The 18,732-nt window shown below is 45.0% G+C and overlaps 1 protein-coding gene across 2 annotated transcripts in view; it reads left to right on the forward strand.

Annotated features, from left to right (window-relative positions):
• Positions 1–18,732, forward strand: part of LOC100542571 (zinc finger protein OZF-like) — a 1,148,434-nt gene that overhangs the window by 1,072,486 nt on the left and 57,216 nt on the right. The window lies entirely within an intron of this gene.

Below are 18,732 nucleotides of genomic sequence, written 5' to 3' on the forward strand. Positions count from 1 at the left end.
AAGGAACGGGGAGGGAGGGTTGAGAAGAGAAGGAAGAAACACTTCTGTGGGTCAAATAAAGCTACTGATAATACAGAGAAGGACAGCGCTGCCAATCAGTCCCAGGCTTGAGGGGTGCCTTCCTGATGCTTGTAGCAGCTCTGTAGTCTTTTCCCATCCTTATGTCATGAGTTCCTGTACCGAGAAGCCCAGAAAAGAATGAGGCCTTGTGTTCAATTAAGTGCAGCCTACACACAGCCCTGTCCAGGAGCCCTTCAGCCCCTGTCCAAAGAAAGATTCTTCCACAGAAAAGCCTTTATTTACCTCAGTGACCTGAGCTCAGCCTTCATGACTACCCTGCCCTCAGAGGCTGTTTTTCAAAGTACTGGTATCCAAAACTGAAGGACTTCAATCTGCCCTTAAAAAAGCAATCAAACAAAGAAACAACTCAAAAGAAAGAACATCATATTCCTACTCACACCGTAATAAATCATACTAGGCAATGATGGGCCCCACTGAAACCAAAGCAAGTGTTCTTGCCTCTCAGCTTCTGAGAAGACAAGTATCGATCTTCTGGTTTCTATATCAATGATATGACATGCTGTCTCAAGGCACTGAGATATCAAAGATGGCTTCAGATGAAGAAGACACTAGATAAACTATAATTTGCAAGAAAACCCAAGAATCTTTCTGATCTGCTATATAAATAGCCTTACAGATCTATCTACCTAAAGATGACTGTGTGCAAGAAGTGGCAGGCCTGTGATGAATTGCTGAAGACACCAGTTTAGATAGATTATGAGATCATGATGAGAAGAACGGGCACTAATGCACTCTACTCTCGTAACAATATACAAAAACAGAAGTTCAAAAGTAGCTCAAGAACAGTTTGCAAGTCCAGAGATCAGAACAAAGAGACATTTTCTACTCTACTGCTCCAAGTACAGTAACTCAGAAAGACAGATCTTCAAAATACTCCAAATTAGAAAGTCTTCTGTTTAAAACACAACCAAGAAAGAATCAAAGATACTCAGAGCTGAAGTAGCAAAGCAATTTGTGGGAATCTGCAACTGAATTAGAAACTAATAACAAACAACCTCTTGCAAATACGAGACATTCGATTATGCCTAACTTTGACAGTACCTGAATCCAATCACCTTGTATTGAAGTGCATTTGGACCTTTTCTGAAATTCCACTGCTTGCCAATGCAATGCATTTTCACTGCACTGGCCTTATCACAGAAGTCCATTTTCAAGTGCTGAATGCTAGCACTCCCAGCCCCTACGTGAAAGAACCATACCTGTTGAAAATATCACCTGACACCTTTTGCAGGTACTGAAGTGCATCTGCCACTTGCTGAACAGCCTCTTCTCTGCGCAAGTCTGGTTGGATCAGGGGGACAGAATACGTTTGCCCTTCCAGAAAGTGCTTCTGGGCTACTGTAGTCATTGTGCCTAAAGGAAAGAGCAAAAAGAACATCACAGTAAACACTCTTCTATTGTATCACTCCTCTATTGTATCACAGCTTTTATTTAGAGACTTCACCCTCTACCTGTCCAACTATTTTAGGAAAGTGTTTGTAAGGTCATCAATGAGCTGATGAGGAAGGCACATTTCAAGGTTGATGGATTGATTTTTTTTTTTAAAACCCAATGTAGCTACAGTAAAGGTGGGAGCCTTTTGCTTGCCTGAATGATCTTAGGAACCACAATTTTATTTTTAGCATGATCATTAACAATTCTCTGTTCAATATTATGCTGAAAACAAAGGCCACACTCTGGAGCAAAATCAGCTCAGGCTGGTGATGAAGATTTGTCAGAAATCACCTTGTCCTCTCCTCCCATTCTCATATTCCAGATGGATATATTTCAGGTCATGCAACTCTATTAGCAAAACACTGTATTTCATTTTCCACTTCTGCTCCAAGAAACCCAAGCACTGCTCCCTTCCAAGAATGGCAGCTAAAAAAACAACAGGGCACGCATGTACACACATGCCCTTGCTCCAAGTAGGTTAATGAGACTTCTTCCATTCTGAGACTCCCAGGAGCAGCTCATTACTTCTGGTGACTGGATTGTTCTTTGGTAACTATCTCAAAAAAAGACTCCTTATTTCAGGATCCTTTCACATATAAGGTCTGAACAGTCAAGGAAATGTTTCAGTTGTCTTCAACACATGCACCGCAGTGCTACGCATGCTCCTAGATACAGCCAAGCCAAGAGCATTGCTCTGCAACAGAGCTAGGACAAGGCTAGGAGCCATCCATGTTTCCATGCTGCCAGCTGTGCTCATGTCCCTTCCTCCAATGTTCCCTCAGTCTGCCTCCCATGCTTTGGTGCACAAAAACAATAAAAAGTTCCTGGGACATAGAGGAGGATGTCAAAATTTGTTTCTTTCATCATATTAGTAATTGTAAATTCACAAATACAAACTACTTGGGCAGTCTGATCTAACAGAGGTGAGTGTCCATACATTTTTCTGAAGCTTTGCTATTAGGCTTAAGCAAATCCTTTCAAATATGTCTGGTATGTCATGGTAATGGTTTTGATAAGCAAGTTTAACAAGTCCCCTCCTTGCCTGGTCTGTATGTGTCTTGCTCACTCAGACTAAAAAACCCACAGTCTACATACAGCTGCTCACTATGGGTTTTCATCATGCAGGGTGCTGTACATCAGCACAAGCAAATATTCACTCAGCCAAACGGAAACAAACAAAAGCAGGATGGCAGTGTGAGGTATCAGGAATGGACAGATCTGTCTCAGGATGCACACATTCCCCTGTGGCACTTGGAAGTTACCAGAAGCTGCTCCAGGGAGCACTGCGGTGTGCAAACAGCATCATGGATGCTGCACCCTCATTAATGACAGAGGAAGGCTCTCCCCCTTTCCTAAGGAGGGCATGCAGAGCAGGTTAAGAAATGCAGAAACACAAGTGAGGTCGGAGGAATTCAGAAAACAAGGGCCTGAGAGACAGCTGCAGCATCAACCAGCAGTTGAGCAGGTGAAAATTACAGGGAACTTCACACACTTTTCATTTCCCTGCCTTGCCGCACAAAAGGCAAGGCTATCAGATTAGATGAGCCTGCAGCCATTCCTGCAGCACCTGCTCTGAATTCGTCCTTTTTGATCCTGCTGTTATCAGCTAGGAAATACCATCTCAAAATGTGGTATGTCTTTTTTTTCCGATCTTTCAAACGAAGTGAAAAAGAAGAAGGAAACCAAGGAGATCCATAGACAACAAATTTGCAAAATGAAGCCCAGCCATCAGAAGGCTTGGCGCTGCCGCAGGAAGCCCGGGCCCATTCTGTTTCACTTCATGCATCACTGGTAGCAGGCTCTGAATCCACCCTCTTTAGCAGCAATGTTTGCACACTGATTAGACTTCGTGACTGTGCCTATTCAGCAGACAGGAAATTATTATTTTGACTTGTAAAGCATACAAGTTAATCTGAAAAGGAGGGCGGCTAATTCTCAGATGGCTTTTTTCCATTTGCTGACCGTAACCGAGCTGGAATCCTTTTGCTTTCAGATCTCTGACCAGAGTGACCGAGTGGAACAAAGCGAGAGGCGAGCACAGTGAGCGTGCAGCTACAACATACTTCAGCTTCAGCAGCAGAACAAGTTTATGATCCTGCCTATCATTGGTCACAATTCATTCATTGCATCGATATTGCTGAGTTTCGCGATGCCTATTTTAAACTCGGATCAGTTCAATGACCCAATTTACTGCAGCCAGAGAAACAGCTGTAATTGCCCAGCCATGAGGCAGAGCGGGAAGCGGGAGCAAGAAGGGGACTTGTTAAACTTGCTTATCCAAACCATTACCATGGAATCCTGCCCCAGAGGATAACAAGGGCAAGCTTCTCACCTCTGGAGCTAGATGAGATTATGCAGTCCCAATATTATTTCCCAGATTCTCACCAATCCTAATTCTTTTGGTGACCTTTCTAAAGCCACACTCCATCCAGCAGCCAATGGACAGAAGCCCATGCTCTGAAGCAGCACTCCCCCAGCCACTACTGAGCTGTTTCTCTCCTTGCACTCAGAAGCTACAGATTGCCCTTCAGGTTCCGGTGCTGCCTTGCAAAAAACTAACACACACTGGTGGAGCAAAGAAGGAAAAGCCCAAGGTGCTCCTGCTTGTGTTCTTATATTTTGGCAATCAGCAAACTTCAGCTTCACAGGCTCTTGACACAGGCTCTCACATGAGCTCCTGATTCTCACCTTTCCTACAAAAATCCACCAGACTGGAGAGATGTGGCAGACTCTGTAGGAACTGCTGTCAGATACAAGAGACGATTCTTTCTGTGCAAGGTAACAAATAACAAGTTTAAAGCAAGAAGGAGCAAAAACGGCAACAGCTTTCTAAATGACCAGAAGGGCAAAATCCCTTGCTACAGCTGTTATTACATTTTCTGAGCAAACCAACTGGGGAAGCAAGCCAGTTTTACAAGCACTCTGAGAAAGGCCTGACTGTGTGCTTAGAATAACAGCAGGACTGCTTCCTCCAACGGAAGGGGCCTCCAGGTACAGGGAAGATTTTAATGGGAAAGATTCAAAGTATTGCCAAACAAAGGCAGGAAGGGAAGCAAAGACCAAATGTCACTCAAGAAGACCGATTCCTCCTTGATCTCAGCCATCAGTGTAGCAAAAAAAGGAGCAGCCAATCTCCTTAACCATACTGCATTATCACGATCAAGCATTACAAAAAAACCAAAGTGCCGCAGATGAGAAATATCTCAGCTTTCCCATCCTGCCCAACGGACACCAAGCCTTCACTTAACACACACCAAAGATACAAATAAATTCTTCACGTCTTCCACTTAGAAGTGCCTTCCAGTGGAGCAATAAACTGGTTTCAGTATCACTCCAGATTTTTAGAGAGGAGCTAGCATGCGTCAGCAGAAAGCACTGCATCCTGGAATTATGAAGGCAGGCCAACAAGAAATGCTCTGACGCTACAGTGAGAAATGGGCATATAAAACCCCAAGGCAAGTATGATTCAGAAAAGCAGATGTCAGATCACCCAGGAGATTTCATCATTAGTGGTATGACCACCTGTGGGCCACACAAGGCAGAGCAAGCAGCACGGAGGCTCTTTTTTTGTGATCAAAGAGGCTCCGGAGAAGAGCTGAAGCATCTGGGGGCTCCAGCCAGTTTTTATTCAATTATTTTTTCTATGTCAACTTTCAAGATCAAGAAAACTGCGTTCTTGTGTTATATAATAACCACATTTGCCTTATTAAGTTGCAAGGAATGAGAAAATGATTGTTTTCTAACCAGACCTCCTGCTTACGTGTGCGATATCCTGATTTGGAAGTTCTGGCTTCAGCTAGTGATTGTTCACATTTGCACTGCTGCCTGAAGCTGTGCCTTTAACCTCAAGTAAGCCGGGATAAAAGCTGTCAGGGCTGCTGACTATCTTCTATGCACAAAGCCAGTCCCTTCTCAGCTCCAACACTCGCTCTAGCAAAAGCTGATGGAAACAACAGCAGCGGGAAAGGCAACATCAGTTTCTCACAGACTGTCTTACCTTTCCAAAAAACTTGCACCAGGATACATACAGGCTGAGCATTCCAGGTTTTCCAGGCATCTGCAACCAGTCAGACTGTTCAACCACCACAGCCAAGTCTAATAAATAACTCCAATGGCTACAGACAGACTTGCAGCTCTCTGAAGCCACAGAAGAAAGCATACAATTGATCACTCTAAGTAGAGAAATACTCCTCCTACTTTGCTCCCTCTGAGCCCAAGAATGAAACTCCTTATACAGAGGCTAAGCCCAGGAGAACTCGTTACAGAGCAAACAGAGTCTGTAAGAGAAGGAAAACTCCTTCAAAATAAAGCTCCATGGAGGAGATCACTGAGATGATTATCTGCAAACAAAAAAAAACCTCACAACCTTATAAAACCTTAATTCTAAAAGGGAACACAAACAAACACATGGATTAATAATTTGCCTTCCCTCAGCACAGGCAGAGACTGCTATATGTACAAGCACTTACCAGACACGTACTTGGCTGCAAAAATAAAGGAGAATAAAAGCAAGCCACCAACAATACTTGCTTCCTTAACATGCTTCAAGGGATAAAAAGGGGTCAGGGAAAGAACAGCACTTAAATACTTTAAAAAAACAACAACACAACAGTGTGTGTTCTTCAAAGATACAAGAGCTGTTTCAGAAATTGCTGCGCTGCTGCTTCTATCTCTGCACTGGAAAGGTGGCACCAAGTAACAGCCTTTAATTTCCACATGCAGTAACAGCCCCAAGAAGAAGTGACAAACTCTCTCTGGCCCTCTGCCTCTCCTCTGTAGGTTTCCAACAAAAGATCAGTGACTACCTGCAAGGACACAGAGACAAGAAATGTGCAATAAAGTCTGAAATATGCAATAGAGATCCTGCACCACACCATCACCGGCAGGATGGTTCCATGCTGGGAACAGACCAAGGCACAAATGCACTGTGGGTTAAGGTTAACACCCAGAAGATGGAACAGAGACCTAAGTCTGGGGTACAGCTTACCACGCTGCTCTGTCTCCTTTAATAGAGGAAAGTAATATCTGTAACTTGGTATGTATTTCCATGAGGTGAGGGCCCCTGTGCTAAGCTTTTTTTGGGGGGGCAGAAGGGGAGGAAGAAAGAGAGAAGCACTTTGTTAAGAGGATGAAAAGTCTATTTATATTTTTTAATTAAACATGTTCTACAGTGTTATTAAGCAGCAATCAAAGATGCAGATGGTACTGATTTGATTGGTGAGAGGTGCACTGTGCTGAATATTAAGGAAGTCTGCCCCTATAAATAGGTCTAATCACCATCTGAAGGCTGGAAGGCAGTGATGAAAGAAAGCATTAATAAGACCATAATTAGGCCCCGTAGCAGGCTGTACTCCACCAGGGTGCTCGTGTTACTCGACATTTCTTGTAGTAACATCCTCAAAACTCCATTGTATACATGACTGTTTTGACTCTCAAGACCTCTAGTAGCTATTTTGACAAAGCTATGAAGAGTAGGGTTTCTCCATCGTGGCAGGGCCTGGTGCCTGTCAGAATTTTATTCCTAGTACCACTTCTGGACCAAAGGAGCTCTCAGTTTCAGCTGTTCCCACTCTGCCTACTCTCAACCAGTGAATTGGAGCTCCTCAGCCACAGAGACAGGCTGGAAACTGAGCAGCTTTGGATGCTATCACTGTCTCTCAAAGGAGCAGAAAACATAAAGGCCAGATCTGTACCACAAAGCTAACCCAGCTGCAGCTGTAAAAGCCATGTTCAGTTCTGTGCTCCAGTGTTAGAAAGTGAGATACTTACTCAGGATCAACCACCTCATACTTTCAGCCTGGCTTTGTGGGCCAGTATCCTGCTAGGAAATGACTGGAGCAAAGTGATCTCACCTCATCAGTTCTAGCAGCAGCTGGGGGAAAAGTCTTTTGTGCCACTCAGGTTAACAAAGCTACTGCTAATCAGCAGGCACAGTGATGTAACACAGTTCTCCATTTCCACATGGTGGAGACCTACTGGCAGTTGGCACACGCATGGTGCCGTGCACACCCAGGCACTACGCAAACATCATGCTGCACCGTAAGACACGGTCAGAGACCTACAATATCATTGGCTACTTCTGTTTTTATCCTACTCTGGTCTTTCTGGATTAAAAGACAATCTCATCTGTATGTGATCCTTCCTGAGCACTCAGAGCTACCAAAAGAAAAGCACTGGCCTGACAAAAATTTTCTGGGGGAAGCATGAGCCCTGTACTTAACATAGCCTTTCTCAAGGCAACAGAGCCTGTTAATACCTTCGGCTCAAATACTTGGATTTGAAAGGAACAGTAACTACTGCAGCTACTCAAGGCAGATGAAATCTAGGAACAAAGTGACATTAAGGTAAAGACACTACTGATAGGCAAATAATGCACATAAACTGAAGGATTTGCTTTCCCACCAGCATCATTAGCTGTTGGCTCAAATAAGCGTGTGCCTGAACAAATCCACTAGCACACTGGGTGATCATTCTCAAATTCAAATTCTCTCCCTCTTCCCTAAAAACTGCTCCAGCACACTTAAATTTGTTGTTTTTCCACATGCTACTCTGCCCTATTCCACTTAGTATGAAGAACAGGAGTTGAGATTTAAGATCTTTGAGTCCAGCTTTACAATAGCATATGGCAACTCCCAGGCAAATGGCACAATACTTGACATTTAAAGTTGAATCACATAAAGTCAAATGATATTAGCTCTCCAGAAGACAGACATGAGACTATTTTGTAAACAGAAACTGAACAGAAGACACTTAAAGGATTCAGAGCTGCACTTCAGTTCTCTGAGCTCCACAGGCTACGACAGCCTATAAGCCATTATCGTCTTCACAGTAACCTTTCTTCTTAACACAGAGCTCTGCTTTGAGAAGCACAGGCAGTAGCCCTCACTGCCACAAGGACAGAGCTGTGTCATCTCCCTGAGAAAGTCTTGGCCTCTAAGCTGAGGCTGAAAACAGTTTCCTTCAAGTGGATACATGAAGCTCATTTTGATGGACAGACGTTGATATCTATTGTTAATCAGACAAGGCACTCTGCTCAACACCCTTGGCTTTCATCATTAACGGAATCAATCAGGTAGTCCAACAAATAATTGATCTTATGCTAAGGCAGCCATCTAAAATTGACCAAAAGTGCAGTGTTCTAATTACCTGCCTCACCCTTCTTCTCTCCCTTAACAAAAGAATACTAAGTAACTAGCTTAGATCCAACTACAGTACAGGCATTTAAACCAAGCTAGTCTCACCCCACGCATCCTTACACATCATTTACTCAGTTTCCTCAAAAGAGGCACTTTGTTTTTTGTATGCCTAAACAACACAACAGCTACAGGCTGTGCCAAAAGTCCCTTTGAAGTCCATTTCCTTGCAGTAAGTTCTCTTAAATGCTGGAGCGTTCCACCTGCAGGGCAGCTCAAGGGCTGCTGCAGAGGTTCCAGCTGAAAGTTTGTTCAGAAAAAAAAGAGAGGCTGCCTTCCTTTACTATCAGACCACTGCAACAAGTGCATAATCCAACAACCATACACTTTCCCGAAGTGTCCTGGGTGACGAGTTGACAAAAAGCTGGCTCAAATGAGAGACACTTGAAGAATCAATCACCCACTAAACAAGCTGCTTGGATGGACTGTTTTTTTGGCAAGGGTTATCTTGTGGAGGGGTCCAAGCAGATCTGAGTATCTGCAGAAATTGATTTGTGAGTGATACAAATGATTCCCTTCAAGCACGGTCACAGGAAATATTGTAATTTCAGACATAATCCTTCTCTTCCTCTGCACAGTATCTTTAATCTTAAAAAAACAAAAGAATTGCATCGCTTTCAGGCTTATCTCAGTACTTATGCTCCCCAACCCTCAACTCCTACCATCGACTCAGGCTGATCATATGGTGACTACAGCTACCTGGTACTACCAAACCTAGAAGCCTGACTGCACAGCAATTCCCAGCAATTATCTGCTCTGTTATCCCGCCAATGAACTCCAGAATCGAGAGAAAAGAACACCGCTTTTTAACTGAAAGAATGAAGATTAAAAACTCAGTTTGAATATCCAAAGTGATGGAAGAAGGACAGACGACAAGAACAGCCTGTGCTGCTCTGGGAGTGCTGCAGGCATTTTTCTGCCTGAGGGCTCTGGAGGCGTGGCTGTTCCTCCCTAACCAAAGCATTTCAGTAACAAAAAGGCATTCTGGGCAGCCCTTACATCCCAGCCTGCTACTCAGAAGAGACAGACTTAATTATCACGAAAGCTTGTCAGCCTCTAGCCAACCTTCCTAAAAGAAGTGACCGGAGCATCTCTGATTCCCAGGACAACCAAAATGCACAAAGTCTCTACAAAGACATGCCAAAGTCAGTTTGCTTCCAGCCCTTGCTCCTGGCAGGAGCAGCACTAACCGCTCCATCCACTTCCTTTCTCTGCTCAAGGAAGTCTCTCAATTTCAATGGACAGGCAAGAAATAGTGACACTTTCAGTTTCTACCTTGTAACTAGGAGAGGTCAATAAGGTCTGTAGAACATTGCCAGCAATGGCCACTGCACAACCTAAATGAGACAAATAGGTCATCTTCAGCCAGCTGACATTTGACTTCATTACACAAAATGCCACCACCACAGCTGGCATCATCCCATATGCTTCGCTGGAAACTAGGCTGCAGAAGTCAAGAACCAGCCTACTCTGCCCTGGGGATGGGGGAAAGCCTCTGGGAAAACCTAGGTGCTCTACAACCACTCAGCATTAAAACCAAACCACAAAAATCGAGGAGGAAAACCTCAGCACAACATGGCTTCTGTTCTGTACTAAAATAAATACCAGAAAGTGTTCATCGGTGCTAGATGTGGATTCACAATGTTCACCACATCCATCAGCAGCCTTTCTTCATATGCACTACTACATCTAACAGCCCTGTGGTCTTTTTACTGTTGGCTAATTCCTTTATTTTGAACAAATTAATATAGTAAATGCATTTATCACTCAATGTGTGGGTTCACTTGCAAGCAGTAACAACGTGGTTTTATATAACCAGTAACACCACAGCTACAAGGTTATGAGTGGGGAACGCTGCCCTTGTGCAACTTAAAGGCAATACATATTTAAAATGATCTACATAGTGTACTGTGCTGATGCTCTGATGGATGACTACAGATTACATCTATCATCTGCAGAATTCTCTGAACTAGTTGATGGTGCACAGTAATCACAGAATGCTTAGGTTGAAAGGGACTTTAAAGATCATTGAGCTCCAACCTCCCTGCCACGGGCAGGGCTGCCACCCAGAAGCTCAGGCTGCCCAGTGTCCCATCCAGCCCGGCCCTGAGTGCCTCCAGCAATGGGGAAACCAAAGTTTCTCTGGGCAACCTGTTTCAGTGCCTCATGACTCTCTAAGTGAAAATTTCCCACTGACATCTAATCTTAATCTTCTATCTTTTAGTTTAAAACCATTCCTCCTTGACAATCACCTCCCTCACCCTACTGGCCCCCTCTCTATTGATGCAGTTCTGGATACTGTTGGCCTTCTACGCTGCAAGCACACACTGCTGGTTCATGCCCAGCTTTTCATCCACCAGAACCCCCAAGTCCTTCTCCACAAGCTGCTCTCAATTAGTTCTTCTCTCAGTCTGTAGACATTCCTGGGATTGCGCTGACCCAACTGCAACACCTTGCACGCAGACTTGTAGAAACTCACTAGGTTCTCAGGGGCCCACTTTTCAAGCCTGTCCAAATACCTCTGGATGGCATCTCTTCCTTCTATTATGTCAACTGTACCACTCAGCTTGGTGTCATCTACAAACGTGCTGAGAGTGCACAGGATCCCACCATCTATGTCACTGGTAAAGGTGTTAACAAATACCATCCCAAGATAGACCCCTCTTGTGACTGGTCTCCACCCGGACACAGAACTGTTAACTGATAAAGATGTGGTGTGGGACCATGTCAAAGGCCTTGCAAGTCCAGGCAGATGACATCAGCTGCCCTTCCTCTGTCCACCAAAGTCATCACTTCACCATAGAAGGCCACCAGATTGGTCAGACACGATCTGCCTTTGATAAAGCCATGCTAGCTGCCATGGATCACCTCCTCATCTTGCATATGCCTTAAACTAGCTTCCCAGATGATCTGCCCTATGATCTTCCCAAACACAGACATGACACTCACCAAGCCTGTTGACCCCTTCTTCTCCTTCTTAAAATGGGAGTGATGTTCCCCTTTTTTCAGTCACCGGGGACCTCACCCGACAGCCATGACTCTTCAGATATGATGGTGAGTCATTTGGCAACTACAGCAACCAGTTCCTTCAGAATCCTGGGATGCATGTCACCTGGCCCTATAGATTTGTACACATTTAGTCTCATGAGGTGGTCTCAGATGTGCTCTACCCTTCTAGTGGGAGGGATTCTGCTTTTCCAACTCCTGTCTAAAGGTACAGGGATATGAGAAATGTAGGAAGCCTGGCAGTGAAGACAGAGGCAAAGAACTCATTCAGTACTCCAGCCTTCTCCATGGAAGCTATTTATCAGGAGGAATACACTCTCTTTTGCCTGTCTCTTATGAACAACATATCTAAAGAATCTTTTCTTGTTATTTTTCACATCCCTAAGTTAAATTTCATCTGCACCTCGGCTTTCCTGATCCCATCTTCACTCATCCAGACAGCATTCTTATATTACACCCAATCCACTAATCTCTGCTTCCACTGCTTATATTTTTCCTTCTTTTTCCTCACCTTGATGAGCACATCCTTCAGCCATGACAGTTTCCTGCCTAATTCTCTTGATTTCTTCTGCTGGAGAACAGAGAGCTCCTGAGCAATCAAAAAGGCATCTTAGCACACTACCCACTCTGTTCTGTTTCTTTGTTCCTAGAGTTTAGTGGAGGATCCCAATAATTCTCTAAACAGCCTGAGGCTCACTATCCTGAAGTTCAGGGTCCTGACTCCACTCTGTCAGGTCCGTGTTCCTCAAGATCACAAAATCAACCACAGCACAGTTGCTGCAGCCCAGACTGCCTTCAGTCTTAACCTCTTAGGTGAGCTCCTCTGCATCAGTGAGCACAGGGTCCAGTAACACTTCACCTCTAGCTGGTACATCCAATACTCGGACCATGAAGTAATCTTCAACAGGCTCCAGGAGTCTCCTGGATTGCTTCCACCTGATACTCAGAATAAGGCAGAAACCCCACAACTCTGCTACAATGTATTAGCCACTTTTTAATAAAAATGACTTAACCCACACCCTGCAGCCTTCCAGCCCAGTCTCAGACACTTTTCCCTCTTTTTCATGCCAACCTTCTGGCCACAGCACTCAGTTCCCTGTCCCCACAGGGGAGAGGCAGAGGAAGGAAACTTTTACAAGCTTTAACTCTTTGCAGTTGAGTCCAGCGTAAGTCCCAGAAAAAGCGTGATCCCTGCACGTAACAAGGACGCATTCAGCCAAATCGGGGCTCTCATTTCTGGACCAGATCTTTCTTGTGGGGTGACGGAGCACCCCCTTCCCCCGAACACAACAGAGGGGAACGACGTTACCCACTCACTTCTGCGCACAGCCCCGAGCCTCAGCTCGGCCCTCCCTGGTGCCCCGCGCCAGCTCTGCGAGCCCGGCCTTTAAAAGGGCAGAGCCGCGCGGCAATGCGCCGGATCCGGCACTTCGGACACACTCAACCCGTGTGTGGGGAGAAACCCAAACACGGACCCGGCCCCGCGGCCCAGCCGACCGTACCTCACCTGCCGCCGGCCGGCCACACCCCGGCAACAAACAGGAAGTAGCGCCAGCCCTACTTCCGCCCCTACTTTACGTCACTTCCGCCCAATGTAGGAAGCCTCTGTCTTCTCTGGAGCGCTCGGCTGACGCGAGGGGAGAGGGGTGGGGATACGCATGCGCGCGGGGAGGGTGGGGAGAGAGGCGCGAGGCGTCTGGCGGGAAGGTCGTTCGTCATGTTGAGGCGGCGTGCAGTCATACCTGTGTTCAATCCCTGGCACCACAGAGCCAGATGTCACGTTCCTTGTCCTCCCTTTGCCCTCCCTGGTCTGCTGGCATCTCTGTGTTGGGTAGCTTGCCAGCCTGACCCAAGTCCCAGAAGAGATCTGTACTGCTTGCTGGGTGTGGGGTGAGGGAGGCTGTGGGCTGCCAGCACAGCACTGTGCTCCTGTGAGTGGTGAGGGGAGAGGGTGCTGGTACAGCTTGCAGCCTTGTGCCATGTGTTACGGAGTCATCATTTGAGAGAAAACCCCACATGGGATGGAATTTGCTTCTTTCTGCCCTCAGCCCTGCTTCTGCGTCACGCTGTGTGTCTGCTGCCAGGGATCTGCTGCTGAGCATGGCAAACAAAAAGGAAATCTCTGACTCATACACTTGCTTGTTTTCTCTCCAGTGTTTGTGTTTGAGTTGAGCGATTTAAAATCTGACTTTATAAAATAGTGAATGTTTTCTTTCTTTTCTTTTTTTTTTTTAAAGCACATTCTCCCAGCTTGTTCTTGTGTCGCTTTTATACTCCCTTAATGCACACATTCAAGCGATAAGTTCCTCCAGCACAAATATTCATGGCAAATGTATCTCAGTACTGCATCCATACATATTAAAAACACACTTTGAGGGAGTATGTGCTACACATGACAGAGGTATTTGCATGTGCCTCCACTTCAGGATCAGAAACAATTCTTCAAGAGTTACTTCAACAGTTGTACCTTACCACTTTTTAAATAGCAAATACCAGTTTCTGAATGCACACAGGGAATGCTTGTGATTTATACATAGAATTAAAAACAGTGCACCAGAGGGAAAAAAAAAAAAGAGGGCACTTCTCTTCAAACAAAGTGAATACATTTGAAGAAATCAGGGTCTGCTCATGCATATTCAACTTGAGGACAAAAGGGCAAATCCATTACCTAAATGCCTGTTGCAGATTTCTGTCTCAGTCCTGCTCCATCACGGGGAAGCGCAGTCAGAGATGCTTGTTGCAGGCTTATGGGGAGGAGCGGTGTTGGACCTCACAAACCCCAAAGCAGATGAGCAGCTGCAGCTTGGCCATGGCGGAGCCTCGCCCAGGTGGTGGCCTTGTGATGCTTTAATGATGGGGCTGGTAAGGCCTGTCAGTATGCAGAGCGTAAGGGCAAAAGGCGTAAGAATTCTGAGCTTGGCTGAGAGCTTTGAAAACTCTCTGTAAGGGAGGGAGGAACGTAAAATGCCAAAACTCAAAGCAGACAAAAAAGGAGATCTAGCAAAGTCTGAGCAAGGAGCATGTGTGTGGGTGTCAGGACCTGTCAGAGACAAAATAGGGAAGTGGATGTAAGAAGCAACAATCCAATCTATTCTGATCCATTTTTATTTATATACTGCTGACGGAAAGGCCTCCAAATGCTTTCTGCTGCTCAGATAAAAATCCAATTCTGCATTTATAAAATTTAATATGAAGCAGAAGGTGGAGATAGGCTGATGCAGCCTCTTCCCATGTTCCCCTCCCAGCCATGCTGAGGATGAGGAAACAGCAGGTTTGTCAAATCCCTTAGTGTGAAGCAGGAAGAGAGCTAACAGAACTGGATAGAGGGAAGAGAGTGAGTGTTAGGCTGGGGAGACAGAGAGATGGATGGGCAGAAGAGCAGCAGGGACTTGGAAAGCCCAATGTAAAAAGTGACAGCAGCATAGCAGTGCGCTGGACGAAGCACCAGGGAGACTGCATTAGTGGGTGAGATACCATAAATCATAATGAACTCTTGTGTAGCCCTGTCACACATCAAACATCTTCCTTGTGCCAACAAGACCTAACTGACTGGGAATGTGTAGGTGTTACCAGCACAGAAATAATCCAGAGGCAAAATAGGAGTGCAGTGGCTATGTGCCACCATGGGTGAAGGCATGCAGGCAGGCTGGGGGGTATGGTCTCTGGTTGAATGATTCTCTTAGTCCACCCAACTGGCAGGGAGAGGCTGAGCAGCATTGTCTCCAGCCAGGGGTACAGTGCACATGGTTTTCTCTCTCTCCTTAATATTTGCATTTCATAACATCTCACTGCATAGTCTTTTGTGATACTGAGGATGGGATCCCTGAGGAGCTGACTGACACTTACATCCACCAAACTCTCCTTTTCTCTGCTTTGTGCTGGCAAGTTTTAGCAAAGAAAAATAAAACCAGGCACAAGATTTTTCTTCCCCAACAAAGGGAATGCTAGTAAGCACCGTTGCCTAGATGAGGGAGGATTTAGACAGAGGTCTTTCTTCCCATGCAGTCAGTTAGATGTCAGTTTTCATAGGTTGCAAAAAGAAGCGTTGAATGGTGTGCCAAGTCATGCATGACAGTGTTTCAGGGGCTTTGCAATTAGGAAATGCACTAACTGCTGGTTTGGGAAGTGCACTAACTGCTGGTTTGGAAAATGCCTTCCAGCTTTCCCAGTGCCGTTTCCCAAGTTGATACCAACAGGAGACACTAGTCAAGGTTGCTGCAAAGAGATCCTGCTTATGCACTTTCAGGCACTTAGTTCTGCCATGGCAGGGTAGTGACTCAGACCCTCCCTCACCCTCAAGGCAGACCTGGCTTTGCCCTTGGCGTGTGGGAGAAATGAAAGAGATTGTTCCCACTGCTCTTCTTGCAGGCTGCACAGAGGCTTTGCACGCTCGGTTCTGCTGTCCGTACTGATCCTCACTGTGAGCAGTGGGGCTGATCCAAAGCAGCTCGGGGCACTTGTCTTCTTCCTGCTTTCCCTCTGGAGTGCTTATTCTGTCTGTTAGTTTTTCCATCACAGTAACATTCAAGCCCTTCCGCTACATCCAGAACTCACGTAAAGGCATATATTTCTTGATTGCAATACACAGACTGATCACTCATCTATTGTTGTGGAACTGCCACCAATTTATGTGCAAGAGCCAGCTCTTTTAGTTTCACATTGTATTTCAGCTCATTTTCACTTTTCTGAAACTGCATTTTTCCACCAGAGTGCTCTTTCTTGAGGAAAAAACCTAACACCCAGCCTTCAAAACATTAAATTAATTTGCTCTTTCTCTTGCTGCAGTATCTTTTACTGAGCAAAGTCACCTTGGGCAAGTAATTAGTGCCTCACTTTCCTCACTAGAAAAATGGAAACAATAATATTTTTCCACCTTTGATATCTTTAGGATGGAAAATATTGCTACTTATTATTTATTGTAATGTTTTACACCAAAATTTAATAACATAAAACTCAGAACCTGAAGGGAAAATGCAAAAGGGGAAGGTGAGTGGAATACAGAGTGCTGCTGCGACTGTGTATTTTGAAGATGCCGGAATTTTTTTGTAGCCCATTGAATAACATTTGTCAAACATGCAAGCAGAGCTGGCTGAGCTGCTTTCTGCACAAGGTCAGGGGAGGGCCAGAAAAGAGATAGGATCTTACTCCAGACTTCCCCAGAGTTTTGCAGTGTCTCGGATCTGAGGACTTTTGCTACTGCAGTTAGGCATAGGATTAAATTCACCTAATGTTTAGAAGTGTCTGGACATCAGGTTTTGCTCCAGGCCTTACTCTGATGTTTCGAGTTATATTTGTGGTATTGTCTTAGGAGAGCAGGCAGAGAACTGCTTGGACATCTCTTCTTTTTCTGTGTCTGGTGACAACTAGCATCTCCTCTGTGCTCAGTCCTCACAGAATGCTGAAATTACACATTACTAAATGACGCTCTATCGTTTAGGAAACAGTAATCTGCTAAGCACTATTACTTTTTTTAGGAAGCTATAGATGCTTTAAGTATGACAGTCAGTATTTCTGTTACCCCTGAGTGTTGTTGTTACAGGGAACTAAAAAACAGCCACCTATCCTCTTCACAAGCTTTCTGCTGACTCAGATTGTGCAAGACATTTCTCCCACGTGCCTCCCCTCAAACTGCCTTACCCTACTAAGGAAAATTTGGGATATGATGCAGGGAAATGGAGCAAACTAGAGCCTGAAATTGACAGACTGAAAAGCACCATCTCTCACTGTTCCTTCCTCTCTACTGCTCCTCTTGTAGTCTCCTTTTCATCCAATTCTACTTTGCTTTCCTCCTCCTCACCCCAAACTCACAGCTTGAAACGCCACTTGCCAGCATCATCTTACTTATCTTTCCTAAGTGCCAAAGCTCTTAGGACACCCCGTGCTCTCACTGTCCATCAGACTGCTGCTTGTACTCCAAGGCACAGCGTGCTGCAGCACTTCATGTAGGGCTCAGGCTGTGGCAGTTTGCATATGCGCAGTAATTGCCTTTGCTCACTTAAAAAAAAAAAAGAGAGAGAAAAAAAGAAAAAAAAAGACATGTTTAGGAAATAATGTCACATCTGAGGAATAAAGTAAACAAACAAAAATAGACAAGAGAGGAGACAGAATAGAAGGTCTCTAAAGTGGAGCACAGAAGGGGAAGATGTCTCATGCACAATCTTTTATTTTGTGGCTCCTTTCCACATCCCCACATCAACCCCCTCCCACGTGAGTCCTGAGCAGACCTGACCTTGCTGAACATGTGAGATCTGACAAGAGCACGGCACACAGGCGGGATGGCTGCAGGCTAATGCTTTTATTTTTGTAACCGTGTATTCCTAAAAGCATGATAACAAGAGTTAGGGATCAAATCCCAGCTTCTTGCGTAACTGAACAGAGTATTCCCACTAGGCTAGCTGACAAGAGATCAAACGTCCTGCACTGGGCCTCTAGAAAAAATAAAGAGAGAAATATTAAGAGCAGCCATGACCATAAGACAAAAGCAAAGAGTATTCTAAGGCATCCTCTTAACTGTGCTCCTAGCAGGCATGCAGGACTTGTTTGTAAAGTCAACACGTGGAAGTCTGAGATGAGCTGCATACACTCCCAAGCACGAAACGTTTTCTACCTCATTTTAGGTACAAACTCTTTCTAATCCGTTCTTACTAAATGTTTACTCACGATCCCATGCCCATTGCTGAACCAATCTTTGATGGCTACGACAAAAGTCAGGAGTTGCCATGAACTGACGAATTCCCTTCTGCCACCTGAAGAGGACATTATCCCAAGAACTGAGGAGCTACAACTACTGACTCGCCAGTTAACAAGTCATTTTTTGCATCATTCTTCTGATCCTGAACATATCCACCAAGTTCCTTTAGAGCTGCATGGGTACTGAACAGTTAGTTGACCTTGTTCCAAAAATATGGAAGTTTAACTTTTTTTTTTTGGCTATTCTGAAAGTCTCAAATAAATGTCAGTATTCTGATGAAAATTCATTGTACTCACCACCCAGCTTCGGACCCGATTTTTTTTTTTT

The sequence above is a fragment of the Meleagris gallopavo genome, chromosome 1 (assembly GCF_000146605.3).
Source record: "Meleagris gallopavo isolate NT-WF06-2002-E0010 breed Aviagen turkey brand Nicholas breeding stock chromosome 1, Turkey_5.1, whole genome shotgun sequence".
In the NCBI taxonomy this organism is placed as follows: domain Eukaryota; kingdom Metazoa; phylum Chordata; class Aves; order Galliformes; family Phasianidae; genus Meleagris; species Meleagris gallopavo.